This window comes from Lactuca virosa, chromosome 3 (assembly GCF_052849685.1).
Source record: "Lactuca virosa cultivar CGN04683 chromosome 3, Lactuca_virosa_CGN04683_v6, whole genome shotgun sequence".
Classification (NCBI taxonomy): domain Eukaryota; kingdom Viridiplantae; phylum Streptophyta; class Magnoliopsida; order Asterales; family Asteraceae; genus Lactuca; species Lactuca virosa.
The window spans coordinates 121,524,202-121,545,068 of record NC_136428.1 but is presented as its reverse complement, the minus strand read 5'-3'; the positions used below and the strand labels follow the sequence as shown (position 1 = coordinate 121,545,068).

General features: G+C 37.5%; 1 long non-coding RNA gene across 13 annotated transcripts; it reads left to right on the top strand.

Moving 5' to 3' along the window:
- Window positions 1–747: 747 nt before the first annotated feature.
- LOC145166492 (uncharacterized) lies at window positions 748–4,502 on the top strand. Of its 13 annotated transcripts, none has more exons than XR_013740572.1 (8): window positions 782–796; window positions 908–964; window positions 1,050–1,091; window positions 2,013–2,093; window positions 2,687–2,771; window positions 2,865–2,940; window positions 3,001–3,327; window positions 3,959–4,502. It is a non-coding gene; the product is annotated as an uncharacterized LOC145166492 (long non-coding RNA). The 13 variants fall into 13 exon arrangements; XR_013740565.1 differs by having other exon boundaries at window positions 1,991–2,093; XR_013740568.1 differs by lacking the exon at window positions 1,050–1,091 and having other exon boundaries at window positions 748–796; window positions 1,991–2,093.
- Window positions 4,503–20,867: the final 16,365 nt, after the last annotated feature.

Below are 20,867 nucleotides of genomic sequence, written 5' to 3'. Positions count from 1 at the left end.
TTTTGGGTTTCTTCCAAAGAAACCAGTTACCTTAAATGTGAGCCAGGAGGCTTCTTAAATAGTTGAGGTATCTAGGGTTTAGGGAAAACCCTAATTATCCTTTGGTTAGGGCCTAAGCAAAACCCAAGGGCCTTATCTGGACCCCTTGGACGAAATCTCTAGGGTTTCCCCTATGGATTTCGTCCACCTCCATCCAAGGAGGTTCTGGATCCTTTCATTCAACTATTAGTTAATTGCAAACTAGTTCCTGCACTTTATAATTAATTCTTTTAACCCCAAAATTAATTCTGATTAATTTCTGGCTAACTATTAATTAAACATAATAATTTCTAATTAATATATTAATCTATTAACATATTAATAAATCATTTATATATTAATTTATTAATCTTATAAATTAATATCTCTCCTTTCATAATTTCCTTGTCCAGTTGCTAGGTTGAGGGTAACCCAAAAGGACTGTGCTGCTATCAATTCAAGTACATACCAATTATAGTTATTGGCTTAGACACCTAATCCAACAATTTGGACATCTTCACCATCACAACCACTCACGCCATCTCCAACCTCCGTCAACCACCAACGCCTGAAAACGCATCTCCGAGAAGCACGCCAAACCCCTACATCAACACCACTGATTCTCCCTTCTCCAACATTTTTCTATATGTATCGCGATCTAGAAACCCTAACCCTATCCCCACCCCTCTTCATTTCCGCTGTCACCACCAATATCCAATTCTATCGATACTGCTAGAGCATCACGTAATCATCTCTATATCTCTCTCGATTAACTGAAGTAAGTAAAAAATCCATTTTTTTGTTTTTATTTTCTACCGTACAAGTGTTTGCTGCTTCCCAGTCGCACATGGTCGAATTCTTATCGGTAAAGATCTTGGTTTTTGTTCAGTTGTAGATTTCTTGTGCAAAAAAGTGTTATTTTGTGGTTCTTAAGGCTGTATTTCAGGTTAGTTGTTTCTTTCTTCTCAAGAAAAACGTCCTCCTTCTGTTTCTTCTTCTTCTTCTTATTTTCTTCATATCCTTCAAAGCAGCACAGGTTCTACTCTACAGTGAAAAAAGTTAAAAATCGACATGTAAGCTTAGTCTTTATTTTACTTTAGCTTATGTGGAAGGTAGCGTTTTTATGTAGTAATATACAGAGGTGGAGGTTACACTTCTCACTAATCTATTCATTTCTTCAAGTTTTGTAGATACTGAGAATTTAAGACCACTGATTTAAGTTTCTGCCAATTTGAAGTAGGATATGTTTGTTTTTTTCTTGTTTAAATGGTTGATTCAAGATTCCAGTTACATGATCATTTATTTTGGGGATGGAAATCATCACCCACCCCTTTGCCTATTTGTCTGCAAATTTGTGTTTAACCATCTATGTGTGTCGATTTGATGGATTCGGGTCTACATCTGCATACCACAATCATCAATTTTAACACACACACATACACGAAACATCAGCTTTCTCTTTATTTCTGGTCACTCAAACACCTCACCGCCATCAACAAAACAAAACTCTCTTTCTGGTAATATCTATATTCACATCAAAAGTATCAATTTTTGAAGATTTGGGTTTACGGTATGATTATGTTTATTGGGGTTCTAATCACCCGAAATACCACCGTCGTCGCCGCCTCCATATATGGTTATTTCATTGTTGTTTTTTGAAATCATATGCATATCAAGGTAAGATTTTCCTGATTTTTTTTTAATTTCAAGTGTGGAGTTTTAGGAATTTTGCATCAGCTTGAATAGTTGCGATGGCTAGGGAATTCTTTCTCTATATGTCTTGGCGCACACACACAAACCACTACTACACACCCTTTCTTTCTATGTCTAGGGTTGTGAATATCCGCAGAAGTGTTGAACAAATCTGCAATTTGTTGATTTCATTTTGCGATTTTGAACTATAATCTTCATTTTATCGGTAATCTCAAGTAGCTTCATGGATTTTAATATTTGTTTTTCGTTTTTATTACAGGTTACATGATAATTTTTTGCAGGTTACCGGCAAACCCAAGTTGCTTCCAATCATTCTGTTAATCGAGTTATTCATCTCCAGTCGGACGTCTAAGACCTAGGATGTAAGATTTTACTCTTTTGATATTGTTCAACCTTCAAAAATGAAGTTTTGTTCTTAGATTTTTTAGTTGCTAAGGGAATTGGTTCAACAATTTTTCTAGCTTTGATACATTAGGTATGCACGCCATGTGTTCGATGAAATGTTTGGGGAAGGCATCTATCATCTTTATTGTTTTGAGTCTTAAATTGACTTTAGTTTTTTATTAGTACTAATTCACCTAATGGTCAACGGTGTTGGTATTACAACAACTATTCAGCACCAGGAACCTATTGAATTATAGTTAGATATTTACTGATAATTGTAAGTTTATAAAGTTGCATTTGTGGAATTTATTTAATAGAAGCACTATCCCCATACTTCTAAATTTTTAAATGGTGATGTCTAATACTCTAATGGCAAGAAATCGTATCAATTTGATTTCAAATTTTAGGTTGGCTTTTGTAAGTGTTATATTCTCAGTAAGAACCTATATCGTCAATTTTATAGTGGTGGCACAAGTAAAGTTGGGAAGAAATCTAAGAATGCATTTTTAATATGTTTTGAAATAATTTAAAGTAAATTATTATTCAATGATAACAAAGATTTTGGTTGTAGATATGGTTGTACTAGCAGGAGATGCCATTGGTGAAATGAATGGAACCCACATGACCAGTTCAAGTGTTTTCCATCAAACAAACAAGTAATAGATATTTATTCAGTTGTGCATATCAACATATGTAATTTAAAGTATGCCCCTCAAATGTTCGTTCTAATGATACCAACATCCATTTAGAAATTTGCAGATAAGTGAAGCATTAGCAATACAGATGCAAATTGAAGTTCAAAGGAGGCTGCATGAACAAATTGAGGTACAAAAAACATAGAAATGTTTATGGTTATATTTTTTATATTATTTTAATCTTAAATAGGTACAGAGACACTTACAGCTTTGAATATAAGTACGAGGGAAATACTTACAATCAGTTGTTGAAAAAGCACAAGAGACCATTGGAAGCCAAAACTTAGGCACAGTTGGACTAGAGTTTACAAAAGTTTAACTATCAGAATTGGTCTCAAAAGTATCTACTCAGAGCACAAATGTTTGGTTAGAAGAGAGAAGCATGGAGTAATCAGAGCACAGATATTTGGTCAGCTAAGCAGTGGCCTTGAATTTGCCCCACTTTGTTATCTTCCTGGTTGGTCTACAAGGTGTTGGGAAGACATCACTTACTGAAAAATTAGCTTTGTACCTCAAGGTATACTTTTCTTCTATATATTCTATCAAAATATAGTTTCTTACTCAGTTTTCCATTAGAGACTAAGACACCATTTTCCAGCTAGATTAAGAATTCTTAAGAAACCATGATCCAAATCTCTTCAGTTATACTCCAGATCTTATAACTCTTGTATTTTTCTTATTCTACATTAAAAAAAGTATCGTATATAGAAAAATCCCAAAAAGTTTCCACATATTGGTTGTGAGATCTGTTCGGTTGGCAGGGATGCCAAGTGTGGCCTTTACCCTACAAAACTTGGAAGACATGATCTTTGTAGGTCAACTTTTAGCAAAATCTCAAGAACAACGGTTAAAAATGATGAAGTTTTTCCAAACATCAGATGGTCTTTTTGAAGTAGAATACACATATATGTCATTTTTACCGAATATTTCTCTAAATGTCTGTTCAAAAGCAAAGAATGAAACAAATCAAGTTTGTCCTCCTTCTTGCATAGTTTTTAGTATTTGTATTTTTTTAGAGTTTAATCGATGTTTCTTATTTAATTTGGTATTATTTTAAGTTGAGTAAAAATACAAACACACTTTCTAAAAAGAGAAAGGCGTTCTCACATGCCACGTTTTGTTCTATTTTTGATAACTTCCTATTGTAGGGGACATTATTTGGTCTGAAGAAGCAGCAATAAGGTGAAAAGGAGGGATGAGGCAGTGACATCAATTGAAATCTATGAGATGGGTCAGGTAATCTAGGTTTTTCATGGTATTTGGTATTTGATTTTAATTTATAATTGATAGTAGAGGGGAAATTTCAAATCTAAGTTTTTTACCTTTTTGCCCCCAATAGAAAGTTAATAATTAGAAAAGATGAAAATGATTACCACAGAGTAGCAAATTGGCAAGGAGCAGTGGTTGAGATTATAGCTAAGATTATACTTAAGACATATGCTAATTTTGGGTGACATACAAAAGCAAATTGTGATGTAGGGCTGTGTTCATAGATGTGAATGAGAATGGATATGACTAATGGTATTTTGCTGGACATGATCTCCAATAATTTGATTCACTTTATCCAAATCTGCTAAAATCATGTAATGTTCTTTTTTATGTCAAAATGTATTATTCTTTATTTGTTTCTAATATAGACGATATTGGAGTGACGAAAATAAATAAATATTGTGTGTATTTGTATTTTATTTATTACCGTCTTTCTATACCATTATAATCATTTAGTCGTATTTCTAATAATGTGATGGACCATTCAAATGAAAATTCGATATAAGATTGATTAAATGGGTAAATTACAAGTTATTTTCAATGGTTCTGTTATTCATTACATCCATTTCTTAAAAAAAAATGAAAGTTCAACAAATAATAAGTAATTTTGAATTAAATGTGTCAAGTTATTTACGTTAAGTTTTAAATTTGAAATTATAATAACAGATAGTTAAATCTTATAAACTTTTTCTTAGAATGATTATACATGATATATGGTAGTGGTAGGTGTTATTCATGATATATTAATTTAAGTTACTATTAGTAGATTATAAAAGTATATCACGAGATGATAAATAGCTGATTTATTTACATAACAATTGTTAAATACTCGAATCAAATGGCTTAATTACAACATGGGTTCGAGCAAAATAAATTACAAGTTCAATTCATTTAACTAATCTTGCTCAAAATCTTTTACAACATGGTCTATATTTCGCTGCATTGCGCGGTTTCGAATAAAAGAACGAAACTCGCAAACCTATGCGACAACAGACTTGCAAGTCGATGTATTGGTTGTACGTCTGAATACGACATGTTTTCACAGGAACTGTTCACTTAAAGAAATTTATGTGTCGAAAATAACCTTTTCATCGTCGCCTTTTTGCGCATGTACGCATATACTAGAAACGTACTTTCAAATACTACATGTTGGTTACGGTGTTCAATTCGAACGAACAACTAAAATCCAATGTCATACAATTATTTACATACATTAATGATATATTTAAATGGTGAATGATATTTATAATTCATTTTGTGTTCCTTAGAATCAAATAAATTATCATGAAATATACATCAAATGCGGTGTATAAAGAAAAGTTGCATAATTAATAATGCACAAGCAACCACGTGTTCGTGTATATTTATAAACAATCCCGGTTTTTCATTTTTAAGTCTTACTAATTTCATTTATGCTAGCGTGTCTATTGATAATTGTTTAGATGTATTAAACTATCTGCGCAAAATAATTAATCGCCTCTAAAACTAATTTCTGAAAGCAATTATTCGCACCCGTCGCTTGGCACGGGTAACGGCTAGTATATATATATATATATATATATATATATATATATATATTAGATTTGTTTAAATGGTTTGGATTTCATTCTACTTTAATGGCTAGTTATAAAACACGCGGGCATAAGAAACAATCGATATATTCAAGTTAGTTTGAAGTGGATAAAAGTTTGACAAATTTAGTCAAAGAATTATGGATATTTATTGCTATTTACAGTTTGCTTCGTGCCAAAGAATACGTCGTACATACGTGTCAAAATTTTGAGATACGTGTTAACGACGATGCATATTAATATATAAGACATTCATGAATAAATTCAGTATAAATAGCCACCTTTTATGAAGTTTAAATCACACATCCATATCAAGGGAATAGAAGGATTGTGGAACGCAATTTAAGATAATATTTCAAGAGATTGAGGAATGACGTTAGGAACTACTTGGAAGTGAGATATACATTCGTCAAATCATGTGAGTACATAGTTACTTTCATCTTAGACATAAATATGAAGTATTTAATATAAATTACGTACTGTGTGTGCATATTATCTGTATACTTGCTATCTATGCTGGATGAAGAATTTTATACATGTTTTAAATTATTTAAACTGTATATGTATCTTTATCTACAAATATATTGGGTATAACATGGGTAGATAGTTGATGTGTGATGAAATAAAATGATGAGAGGTCTCGATGTTATTGTGATCCAGCCATCTAGCGGAGTATGGATGATGACCACAGACTTTTCTAGATAGTCCTGTGGAACGCTGGCAGGCTCGCAACCTGTAGGTGTTAATGAGCGTGGGTGTTCATTTGCTGTACTACATCCCCCACATGGTTGCCTTATTTGACATAAATTGCTGGGAAACCCCCAAAGCAGTGTTGTTGCCCCGATGAAAATCCTTAGACTAGGTCCCTTGTGATAGTTGTTTTAGGTACGTAAAGTGAGGATAACGGGAATGGGTAATCGGGTTATTGTTGTTTGATGAAATTAATAAATTTATTTATTGTGGGTTGAAAACCCTATATGCTCACCAGGCTCCCAAGTCTGACCCACTCAGTTTTCTTTGGATTACAGGTAGTGGCGCGAGAGCATAAGTTGAACGACTTATCAAGATATTTTGATTATAGGCCTGTAGTGTATATAACTGTTGTAAGGCTTATAATGTGTCGTTTATGCTTTTGGTCTGTATCGGAACATGACATCCCGAGTTTTGTTATATAATGAAAATACATTTCTTTAATAAATGCTTTGGTAAATCTTATTTTATCATATTTCGTTTTGGGAACAAATTCCGCAACTCTTCTAATCAAAGGATTACTCTGAAATTATTTTAAAAGCATAAATTAAACCGGTCTTTTCTGGCCGTGAATTTGGGGATGTTAACGTGGAATCAGAAATCGAGTTTCCTTTCACACTTTGGGTCTCCCCCACTTGGGTTTGAACCCTCGCTTTCCTTCTTCACATAACCAATCAAAACCTAGGTTGGCTTGGTCTCTATGATTGGTGTTTTTCTTTCTGCTTGAAAGAAACTCCTGATTGTCACCATGGCAGATGAGGGTCGTAATATTAGCAGCAACGACGGTTGCTGAAATTAATGTTTCTCTTCCTCCTTTCTAATATGATTAACCTTGTCGTGCTTCACTTGATTATAATTAAGGTAATTAGATACTGAAGTACTACTAACTTCCTCATCTGTATCCCTTATATAAAAATCACCATTGTTGCGATTTTCCCAACGAGTATCAGACTTTTGGACTTCTGCTGGCGGTGCTCATTTCGCACTCGTATCTTAATTTTCTATTGGACCTTCGGTCCATATCTTTGAGTTATAAATTCAATATTAATTTGAGACTCTTGCTCCTTCTCGAATTTAGCTAAAGACTAAGCCTAAGATGAGTTCTATACTCCAGCTACAGTAACATGCCGAATGGTCATATTCTAATGACCTTCTATTGTGTGGTGCATGCAATGCACGTTGAAATGGACTCTTGTCTCTGAAATTCCTACTACTGAGAATAACTTCCTTCATTTTCTAATGTGACCCAACCACAATATAGAAAGTAGTACTTCTATCTACCGGTTGCTTGGTCTTAACGAAGGCTTCAATCTTTTTGTCGATTGCCTTGATATCTTCCTCCGATCTATCGAACAGGTTTGGTTAGTATATGGACATGGTCCTCAGAACCAATTGACTTACTTCACAGATTTAAACTATTTGGACTCAGTTCTTCATGACCATCATGTTCGGAATGAAAATTGTCTTCTTAGTAATTACCGAAACAAAGGTAATGAGAGAAATGAACAAACTTGACTCAGATACTAGTTTCTCGGTAACCTTGCGACTCGTCCTAATCCAAGTGTGAGTCCTATGCTTTCGGTATTATAGAGCTCTACTACCTTTTACACTTATTCATACTCGTCCCAAGAATTGTTTCATAGTTCTCCAAGTCACCATACGAGAACGAAATCATGTAGCAATTGAACACATTGGGTACTATAACATAATTAGAGATTTTTTATAACTTCTGAAATGGTTACAATCATATTCAAAGTTTATTATACTTTATGACTCATATATCAGGCTACATACTAAAATACTATCTAATTTGAAAGACCACTCTATGTCTTGAATTTCCTGGATAAGCAGCTTCCTTCTATTGACTCCCTGAAGCAATGTATGCTTCCTCTCTTACAGTGCTGAGAGTCATCTAAAATGCTCGTGTAGCTACCTTCCTGCTTGGGCGGTCCTTCATCACATGCCCTTCTTTCCTACATTTGAAACATATATTCTCAAAATGTATGCATTCATTAGCATAGTGCCCAGTCATTCCGCACTCATAACAGACTATATCCCTTTTGCATTGACCAAAGTGCTTCTTTATGCATTCTTTACACCAGTTCGCCCGATTATTTTCTCCATGTTTCTTGCCACTGGGGCTAGGTTCAGATGACCTATTCTTTTTATTAGATGTCAAGGATTCTTCAATCTTCCTCTTCCCTCTAACTTATGCATTGTCATTTATTATCCCTTTCACTACATCTTCCAAGGATTTGGCAACTCAGATGGCTACTTCCAAAGGTGTTGCTAGTTTTACCATTGGAACGAAATCTGTTGGTAGTCCATTAGAGAATTTCTCTATCTTGGAGAGTTCTTTAGGAGTTAGGTTTGGAACCAACTCCCTTAGCGAATTTCTAGAAGGTCTCTGTCCAAGAGGTATTCTCTTTTTAACTGTACAAGGACGTCCTCCCATGAAATCTTCCTTTGTTCTCCTTTTGGCATGGTTTTAGCCAATCTTTTCCACCAACTCAATCATTCATTCTTTAGTTGTCTGGCTACAAAGATAGTTTTTCGTTTGTTTCTATAGTCGTAGCTTGTAAACACCATTTCCATTTCACGGATCCATTTAACACAGGTTTGATAACCGGTGTACTGACTTCTCTCCTGTCTTCTTGGAGTAGTTGTCTGGTTTCTTCTACTAACATTGCCCAAATCATAGCTTCAACTCCCGCCATTGTGACAGGTTCAACTATTGGTACCACTGTAGGTGCCTGCTCGATCACACGAGGCTCAGGCTGTCGGTTTCCATTATCATTCCCCAATCCGCTACGTGTTCTCATTATGACGTTCTATACACCAAAGTAGGCATTCAGTGTATCGAGAGAAGAGTTTATTAAGATAGAGAAGGTTTTATTATTTTTTAGACGTATAGATCCTCCTTATTTCCCCGAAAAGTTTCATGCCAGTTCTAATACAATAAGTATTGTTTAGAAGCCTAAACCCATAAAATTTCCTTTCTTTCTTGACAAGGTCGGCAATAGACCTTAATTTCTATTAATAGCAATCTAGCTAAGCACCTAAGGCATGTTATGTCATATATCATTTAGCATATAAGGCATCTCTTCCTAATGTATGCAAGGGAATATTATAGCAAGTAAGGTATTCACCCTAATTTATGCTATATAATGATTTCTTATTTAGCACATAATGTTATTTAAGGCATCTACCCTAAATTATTCTAGTGTGTGTGTCTATTTATCTATACAACCTAAGATGTTCTAGACACCTATCTCACCATCATCGCTTAGCATTCTAAGTCTAAGTCTTGAAATAAATCCCTATTCCTAGTTTGCTTAAACTAATGCTCTGATACCAACTGTGACATCTTCTAATTTTCAGAACCAATTAAAACTTTTTTTGTACGCTTTCAATTTCATTTTGTCATGGTTGCGGAAAATCCCAGTATATTTCAAACATTTTGAGTAGAAGTGATTGTCTCAATTTAATAAAACCCTAATGATGTCATACTTAATACAAATACATAAGTTATAGCGTAGAGACCTAATGGTCCTGAACTCTATTGCAACACGTATCTAAATCACTCAACATCCTAATCAAGTTCCAGTAGCTTAATCTTAATACATGTGATTCATACAAACTATGTGGGTCTGGTTTAGGGAAACCTGGTGAGATGCATAGGGATTTCAATCACATAATAAATTTATGAAAATATTCCTTAATTATTAGACTTGCAAAAACAATTATTACAAAACAATATAGATATACATCAACTTAAATATCTATAAATCCTTTTATCCAAACATAACCATCCCTAGTCGATCCTCCCAGATCCTTTTCCACGATTATCAGGGAGAGAGTTGTGTCCTCGATGAACCATTTATGGTAAGGGTTTGACTATACAGCTAAGGGCTTCCTTGGTCGGTGTAATTAATAAGGTGCCCGAGCCTTCAGAGCAATTTGATTAATAGGGTATTTCCTTTCATCTACGTCTATAGGTTATGAGCCTACACTAGAAACGTAATTCACAAGACCCCCTAGAATGGTCAATTGTTTTCATACTACTCTAGGGGATGACCAGACATACCATTAATAGTTTCCTGATTGGGACCCATCATTTCTGGTCATCCAAAGATGGAATATTGATATGTACTCTGGTACAGAGCTACCATACATCGAAACCTGAAAGTATCATGGAATAGGACTCTACTCTCCGCTCCTAAGTTACACATTCTCCGAATTAGATTACCCATTATCAAACTTAATTAAAATGAGCATCATTTATTGGTCTTACTTCCCTAATAGGCAAGACTACCAGACTTATAAACTTTTCTCAAAATACCAACTCTAATTTAGGCAATCATGTCCTAATATTAACATAGAGTATTTGGTATTAACCTTTCCTTTATATATCTTAGTAATCATACTTCGATTATTTATTATCATGTAATCATATTATCTATATACTATAACACATATAGAACCATATCTGGTTCGCACCTTGTATATAAACACACACACACACACACACACACACACACACACACACATATATATATATATATATATATATATATATATATATATATATATATATATATATTCCAAACATATATTCCAGGCAATAAGAATATAGTTTAGATATAAACTTTTTAACTTATATTTAATACTTTAATTATTACTTGTATTAAAATCATATTCTTGAAAGGGACTATGCACTAACCTGATAAACTGGCTAACTGACGATTTCGGCAGCGCTTCCCTTCACACTTCAAAAGAAACCTAGACATATAAATCACTTCGATGGGATTATATCCACACGTAGCTATCAATGAGATGTACAACTTTCATTGAGACTATCGGCTAATTTTGACTTTATTTTTAAAGTTATATTTTTAACAGTCCTAGACTGTTAAAGTCCGTTAAAAATTCATAGCTCTCTCTTCCGACGTTCGTTCTCGACTATCTTTATATTGTCAGGTTTCTATTAACGAGATCTTTGATTCTCATGTAGATTGTTTCCCCTACCAATCAACCAATATAAAAGTCGATATCAGTGTTGCACACTGTTACGCTGGAACTTAGAAAAAGCACAAGTTCCTATTACAAAGTCAAATTTGGACGTTCTTTATAGGCACGCTCTTAGTTTAACGACTGCTACGACTTTCATTGAGATTATATAGTCTAAAAACTATTTATGATACACTGACTGATCGTGAAAACTTCGAAAGTCCATGACTTCTGAATACGAAATCGGATTTGAGTGTATTTTTTATGTACGGGATTCATATCAAAACTCCAAAAATTTATGTCAAGATTATTTGTCCTAGATAATCTTCTATCAAGATTTCTATTTCATAGTTTACTGATAAATTACCAAAATGGTTTTATAATACGTAGTCTGCAACGAGCACGACCAATGAGATTCCTAATTGAGGATTTAAATTACGATTATTGTTTATTTTGACTAGCCCGAAGATGTTGGCATTACAGCAACTTAGGTTGCACAAGGCATAAACTAGGCATATCAAAACCCTAATTCTTCAGTTTTAAGCCATATTTAAGGTCTCTAACTTCTGGGAAACCCTCTCATTACCAGCCTCCATCATCTAAGACTATTTTTTGAGAGACCCTAGCCTCCTCTTACTAGTTTTTGAGCCTTGACATCTTTTATGAGTTTATTTATCCATTTGAAGGTGGAATCTTGAAGAGCAAGGTGGTGGCAAAGTGTATTGAAGAAGGTTTCAAGTATAGATCCAGCAAGGTTACATCATTCCTGGACCATTTTGAGTAAAAAACTTTTATTTTTGCTCGTTGATTTCTTAGATCTAGTTATTTGTCATAGTTGCCACATTTTCGTCCTTTGAGCTTGTTTTTGGGATTTGAGGCAACTCCAACACCTTTTCAGTTATATGGAACACTCTTGGGACTTATTGGGCTTGGAAATTTGTGACTTGGTGCTTGTTCATTAAGCCATGCAAGTTGTGTTAATATTTTTGGTGATTTTAGTGCATAAAGTTCAGATCCTGAAAGTTTGTGTCCTTGTTATGGTTAAACATGGAAACTTTATCCATCTAGACATCATATTGATTCAGATCTAAAGTTTGGAGACTTAGACTTAATGGATTAAGTTGAGAAAGATGGAATTTTGGCCCCGTTGACACTTAACGACTTGATCTTGGTTGCTTGGACCATCCTAATGGACGAAGTTGGAAACTTTATCCATTATGGAGCTATTTAGGAACCAGAACTGAGAATTGGATGGTTAACATTCTATATTAAGCAATTAATGGGAAGTTGGGTTTCAACATGAGTATGCAAGGCGTACATATGGGTACGCAACACATAGCTCTGTGTTGTCCCATAAAAGCTAAGCAATACTCTACGCAAGGCATAGATCTGGAATACAAAGGACATACTCGGTGTGACTGTAACACCTGGATCCCTTGGTAATTCAAATTCCAAATATTTCTTAAGCATTCTAACGTTGCCACAGCATGGGAAGGCACCACGACGTGGCGTTTCAAGGGAATAACACCAGTTCATTTAAGGTCGCCATGGCATGGCAATATATGGCCACATCATGGTAGTTGGAAAATGACAAAACCCTATTTTTGGGTTTTCCTCCCTATTTAAAGAATTGAGGAGGCTATGGTTTCCTCACCCTCAGCCTCCATCAGCCTCTCTGAGATTTGAGAAGACCCGAATACCCTCCTCCTTTGTTAAACCTTGTTTTAGTGTTCTTTGAAGCCTTGGAAGGAAGAAAGAAGAAGAAGAAGAGAGATAATTTCCAGGAAGCAATTCTTCTCATCTACCTTGATCACAATTCTGGAATCTTGTAAGTCTTCAAAATCGAATATTTATGATTTATATGGCTAGATCTAGCTATTTTGTCCCCATGTCTTCACTATGCAAGGAATTGGAAGGTTGGATCTCATAAAGTTGGCAAATTTATGAATCCATGTGATCATTCCTATATCATATGTTCCAGATATGAAGATCTTGATAGTTTTTTGTCCCATGTGTAAGTTTCAACCTTTATTTCCATGATTTTGAACTAAAATGTGAGGGACATGCATTAGACATGCATGTCCGTAAAGTTGCGATTTTTAAGGCTTCTTGGGAGTAAGAAACTCCTCTGGAAACTTTGGTTGAGAAACTCTAAAGGGTAGGTGCTTAATAGGTGTATTGATGCATATCGACATCTTTAAGTATCTAGGGTTTAGAATCTTGACTTGTTGGGGTTTTTTGATGGATGAAGTTGGAAACTTTATCCATCCAAATTATGAGAAGGACAAGAACTGAGCTTTGGTGCTCCTGATGTCATGGGAAAATGACTTAATGGATTAAGCTGTCCAGACAAGTCCCCACGGCATGGACTGAGTTTGCCACGACGTGGATACGATGGGGCAACCCATCTACTTTGTCGTTTACTAGCCACGCTGAGGCCATGGGTGGCCACGACGTGGCGACCAGATGGAGTGGACTTTGACATTGACTTTTCAACGTTAACTTTGACCAAGTTTGACTTTTGGTCATTTGGGGTATTTTGATTATTAGCTTGAAACTTGAGTCCTTGTTTATTGTCTAGGTGACCAACAGAGACAACAACTGAAGAAGAGATCTGTACAGGATGTTGCTATGATGTAGTTATTTGTAGATCTTTATGATTATCTATGCTATAATATAATTTATTTGTTGCATATGTCGACATAGTGCGGTATGGGTTGAGGCTTTACGGCTATGTGCGTAAGCCAACAGAACGGGGCATTCCAGTTCGATAACTAATTGGGCTGAGGCAATCTAGTCCGATGATTGTGGGTCGGGGGTAATCCAACCCGATGGCTGTAAAACCTAGGGTAATCCAGTCCGGTGACTGTTGACCCGACATACATGTTTGTATGTGTTATGTTACGTAGGGTATTTTGGGGGAAATCACTAAGCTTGCACTTACAGTTTAAGTGTTATGTTTCATGTACTTCTGATGATCGGGCCAAGGCAAAGGCGTGATCGTATACATCCTTCGGCGATATGTTTTGGAGATTTTCTGATACTTTGATTATGAGGTATTTGTATTTGATACTTGGTTTATGACTTGGGTTTTGATTGGATACAATGATTTTATTTAAATTGAAAAATTAAAAATTTTATTGTGATTTTGGGATGTTAAAAGTTAGTATCAGAGCCCTGGTTTGAGCAAATTGGGTGAGCATTCATGTGAATCCAGAATCAAACTATGGATCTGTAAAATCTTTTAAAAATTTTTCAAATTTCTTTTCAAGGGTAACTAATGAAGGATGAGATGTGTACGATCAGCCGGAGCAAGAAAGTATGCTCAAAGATATCCACACTGTTATTTGTTTATGATGATTATGATAGAATAGCATTCTAGTTTTAGGCTAAGGATCCTCAAGAATTGCATGATATAATTACATGATATGTGATGGTTGATAGCCTATGAGAGTCTCTTGTATGGAATTGACATCATTACTGTATTTTCTTAGTGTTTGCATCATAGTTGTACATAACTAAGATTTTATAACCTGAAAATGTTCGATTTAGCCTTATTTCCTGTTCCTTGACTGGTTGTGGGCTTACGGTAGAATCAAGCATTTGATTGTGGAATCCAACGTTATGTATGATTAGCATGCATGAGTGGTTACAAAGTTGGTGGAAGTTTCATGAGTGAGTGTGGTTGACATACGCCAGCTTGAGGAGCGATTAGTTACGCTTAAGAGAGTGAGTATAGGATGTATGTGTATCCGAGTTGTTAAGCTTTACGATCGGATGGCTCGTGACAACACCTTGAGACAAATACGGGTAGATGTTGAAGGTAGTATGGGCCCGTACGACTGAAAACATAGGACTTGTGTGCGTAGAAAGGAAGACATGAACTACGAGGGTGTAGTCTTTCTGTAATAATTGAAATAGCATAAATTATGGCATTTCTGATATATTTTGGTTCATTTTCAGTATGGTGTACACGAGAGGTTCTAGATCAAGAGTTGGCGGCCCGAAGAGGACAAGATTGTCAGATGATGACATTCACGAGTTGATCGCCACAGAGGTGGTTGCTGCTATCCGGGGTGCCATCCTCGAGGTTTTTGGGTCTATCAAGACCACGATGATTGAGATGTTTGATGAGTGGTACGCCGATGTGTGTGAGGTTGTTGTTGTTGCAGCCACCGTATAAGTTGTTGTTGTAGGGGTTCATGGGAGAGGTTCATTCTAGTAGCGGGACTTCAACAACATGTAGCCCCTAGAATTCGATGGGGTCAAGGACCCGATTGTGGCCGTGATATGGATTTCTGATGTGGAGGATTGTTTCTTCACATGTTCCTGTCCAGAGGATTGGAAGGTCAGGTGCGTCCTGAACCTTCTTCGACTGGGCACGAAGGACTGGTGGAACCTGGTGATCGATTCCTATACTCCTAAGCAGGCGATTGATGTAACCTGGGATCAGTTATCGAAGATGTTTCGTACGAGTTATATTCCCTTGGTGGAGAGAGAGAGAGAAAGAGAGAGAGGTTGGCTCAGGAGTATTTGTTGTTGAGACAGACGACAGATTCTGTGACAGAGATCACCTAGATGTTTACTAAGAGGGCTCTTTTCTGCCGTGAGTATTCTGCCTTGGAGTAGACCCAGATGGCGTGGTACTTGAGCATGCTCAAGATTGAGATTTGGAAGTTTGTGTCTACCTAGCGATATAGTACCCTCTCCAAACTTCATGATGTCACGTGGAGACAGGAGATTGATATTGAGACTCAGACGAGGGAGGAAAGGCAGGCTCCGGTTCAGCCAAAGCATGCAGCAAAGCGGTTCAAGCCCGCTGATTCGCGATCTGGGGGACATAGGGGCTACACTTGTGGCAAGTGCGACAAGGTTCATGATACTGTTTGTTGATCTTCTTCTGGGTGCCATGAATGTGGCCGGTAGGTCCATATTGCTAGGGATTATCATATGCAGGCCTCGTTAGCGAGCAACAGGATTTGTTACGATTGTGAGCATGTTGGACATATGAAGGCCAACTATCCTTTGCTAACTGCCAGACCAGTACAGGCACCGTTCCTGGCTACTTTGAGGATCATGGATGGATACCAGGGTAGGACAGAGCCCCTGATGGCTCGAGGTCATGCTTTCTAGGTCACGGTAGAGGAGGCCAGGGTGGCGCCGGACGTCGTTATTGGTATGTTTTCATTTATGATTCTGTGAAGTTACTTTTTTATATGCTTATGATTATATTTATGTTAGGTACCTTCTTAGCGAACTCCTTTCCTACTCTTGTGCTTTTTGACTCGGGTGTTAGTCGGTCCTTTGTGTCTCAGTCGTTCGATAGGACTTTTGATATGTATCTGGGAGAGCTGGAGTGCCCGTTGCTAGTTTCAATCGCCAACGAACACGAGGTTTCTACATGGGCGTTTTTCTGGATTATATCTTGGAGATTTTCAAGGTGTCTTACCCGATCGATTTGATCCCTATCCCTATAGGGGATGTATGCGTGATAGTAAGGATGGACTGGTTGAGCATGTTTTATGCCATGATAGATTATGAGTGGCAGCGGGTGGTGGTTTGAACCCCAAGTGGGGGAGAACTGACTATTTATGGCGAGGGTACCATTGTTGGTTCTACTTTTTGTTCAGCCACCATGGCTCCGCAGTATCTTCAGCAAGGACGTTTGGTATACCTTGCTTATGTGATTGACACTCTGGTAGAGAAGGGAGTTTCGGTTTCGGATGTGCCTGTGGTCAGAGAGTTCCCAGATGTATTCCTGGAGGAATTACCCGGCGTGCCTCCCGCGAGGCAAGTGGAGTTCGGTACCAATTAGCGCCACCAGAGATGCCTGAGCTGTCCTCTCAGATTAAGGAGCTGTTGGGCAATCAGTTTATCAGACCGAGCAGCTCGCCTTGGGGAGCATCGATCTGATTTGTGAAGAAGAAGAATGGGTCTCACCGCATGTGTATTGATTATCGGGAATTGAACAAGTTGACGGTGAAGAACCGTTTCCCACATCCACGGATTGATGATCTCTTCGATCAGCTGTAGGGTGCATCTTGGTTCTCCAAGATTAATTTGGGGTCAAGGTATCATTAGATGAGAGTTAGAGAGGAGGACCTGGAGAAGACAACGTTCCAAACTCGTTATGGTCATTACAAGCTTGTGGTGATATCATTTGGGCTCACCAATGCACCGGCTGCATTTATGGATATGATAAATCGAGTATGTAGGATGATGCTCGATCGTTTGGTCATTGCTTTTATCGATGATATCCTTGTCTATTCCAAGACCAGGGAGCAGCATGAGGAGTATCTTTGAGAGTTGTTGGGAGTTTTGAGGAATGAGAGGCTTTATGCCAAGTTCTCGAAGTGTGAGTTTTGGTTAGAGGAGATTTAGTTCTTGGGACACCTCATTAAACATAATGACATTCTGGTCGACCCGGCCAAGATTAAGGTTGTCATGCAGTGGGAGGTCCCGAAGTCTTCTTTGGAGATTAGGAGCTTTCTGGGTCTAGCAGGGTATTATCGGAGGTTCATTCAAGATTTCTCCAAAGTTGTTGTACCTCTCACTCGCTTGACGAGGAAGGTCGTGGATTTTCTTTGGGGGGCTGAGCAACAGGTTATGTTCGATACTTTGAGATAGAAATTATGCGACGCCTCAGTGTTGACTCTCCCGGAGGATGTGGGGGATTGTGTTGTTTATTATGATGCTTCTATCATCGGTTTGGGGGCAGTACCTATGCAGCAAGGGATGGTTATTGTGTATGCTTCTAGGCAGCTGAAGTCGCATGAGGTTCAGTATCTGACGAATGATTTGGAGTTGGGGGCGGTGGTGTTTGTCCCCAAGATTTGGCAACATTATCTTTATGGGGTCGGGTTTACCATCTACGCAAATCACAAGAGTTTGAGATATCTCATGGATCAACCGAATATGAATATGAGGCTGCGTAGGTAGCATGATGTGGTCATAGATTATGACTGTGATATTCATTATCACCCAGGAAAAGAGAATGTGGTCGTTGATGCTTTGAGCTGCAAGTCGGCTAGTTCTTTTGATAGGGGCTTATGTATGAAGATTTCTATCGATTCTCTGCTTTTGGAATTGATCAGGGAGGCTCTGGAGGAAGGCGTCAATAAGTAAAATTGGGAACAGGGGAGAATCAGGGGTGAGATTGGCAGGTTTTCGACTGATAGTCGCGGATTGCTAACTCGGTGCGGTTGGGTTTTGGTACCAGATTTTGGCAGGGTCAAGCAGACTGTGATGAAAGAGCCATATAAGTCCAGACTTTTGATACACCCAATATCCAACAAGGTGTACCGAGATTTGAGACTTAGCTACTTGTGTTCGTGCATACAGAGGGAGATAGTATGGTATGTTGAGAGGTGCTTGACCTGTCGGATGGTCAAGGCCAAGCACCAGAGACCACACGGCAAGCTTCAGCCTTTGGAGATTACCATGTGGAAATGGGAACATATCACCATGGATTTCATCACCAAGTTACCTCGTACGACTAAGGGATTTGATCCAATATGGGTTATTGTAGATCGCCTGACCAAGAGTGCCCACTTTCTAGCTATTCAGGGGAGCTCCTCGGCCGAGAAATTGGTCGATGTGTATGTGTTCGAGATTGTCGCTCGACTTGGTGTTCCAGTTTCCATTGTATCTGATTGAGATGTTCGGTTCACTTCTCAATTTTGGCAGAGGTTCCACGAGGAACTGGGGACGATATGTCACTTTAGCACAGCTTACAATCCGTAGACTGACGGCCAGAGCAAGCGGACCATCCAGACCACCGAGGATATGTTGATAGCCTATGTTATAGATTCCGGTGGAATTTAGGACTCCTACCTTCCTCTAGCTCAGTTTTTTTACAACAACAACTATCACTCCAGTATTAGTGGGCCGCCATTTGAGCTTCTTTATGGGATGAAGTGCCATACCCCAGTCTGTTGGGGGGATTCGATCACAGGATCATGGGAAAGACCGAGGTAGTCCTTCAGACGACAAAGCTTATTCAGCAGATCAGGCAAAGGTTACAGACAACTTAGAGTCGGAAAAAGAGTTATGCTGACAGACATCGATCTGAGTTGGAGTTACAGGTTGGCGATATGGTTTTACTGAACGTATGAGCACTACCCTGAGTTATTCGTATCATCGGACTTCGAGGATGATGTCTTATTCAAGTGGGGGAGAATTGTAATAGTTGGATCCAGAGGTAATGTGAATTCCAAACATTTCTTAAGAATTCTAAGGTTGCAATGGCGTGGGGAAGGAACCACAACGTGTTTCTTTAAGGGAAAAATGCAGGTTCATTTAAGGCCGCCATGGTGTGGCAATATATGGCCATGGCGTGGCAGCTCGCAAATAACAAAACCCTATTTCCGGGTTTTGCTCCCTATTTAAGGAATGAGGAGGCTAGGGTTTGGTCACCCTTAGCCTCCATCAGCCTCTCTGAGATTTGTGAAGACCCTAATCCCCTTCTCGTTTGTTAAACCTTGTTTTAATGTTCTTTGAAGCCTTGGAAGGAAGAAAGAAGAAGAATGGAGCTAAGTTCTGTAAGGGTCGAAGACCTGTTGTAATATGTCGAAGACTTAATGTTATTTTACAAGGCATTTTGTAATGAAGCTTAGTTGTTTAGTCCTTGTAATTTTTTATGCGCTTTCATGTTTCCTATAAATAGGGACATTACTTAGAGATACAAGAGAATCGGTGTATGAACTTGTAAACATTCTCTCTGTAAGAATTGAAAGCATAATAGAGTTGAAACCAGATTATATTTACATCTCGTGTTCATACTACATTCGTTTTACTCTGATTTGTTCTTACTTGATTCATCACTTCATCAATTGGTATCAGAGCAGGAATCATAATCTGCGATCTGATTTTCACTCTGATTCAAAAGGTTTTTGAATCAAATTTCTGATTCAAAAAGTTTCCGCACCTTTTGAAGTGAAAAAGTGTTCTAGATCTTCAGTTGCGATTCGATTCTGCAACTGATTTGTTGAATCGAGTGTTCTATTTGTTATCTCAGTTCAATTCAGCAATTTGATTTCAAATTCTCTTTGATTTCTCAAAAATTCTCAAAAATTTTCATCCGTACATCAATGGCGAACTTCAATCTCAACTCGATGACTTCATTCTCTCATTTGCTAGAATCTTCAACTAAGATTCCTATGCTTATTCCTGAATACTATGATCAGTGGGCTGATCGTATGCAAGATTACTTGAATGGACTCGATGAAGAGCTCTGGTCATGTATCTCTGGGAATATTAATCCTCCGACAAATGTTCAACCAATTGGATCATCGTCTGGAACTTCAAGTGTTGGTGATCAATCTGATCGATTGAAGAAACTTGAGAAAAGATGCATAAGAGAGTTACGCGGTACATTACTTCCAGTTGTATATAACTATGTTAGGAGTTGTACAACTGCAAAAGATATCTGGAATAATCTCAAAGACAAGTTTCAGGG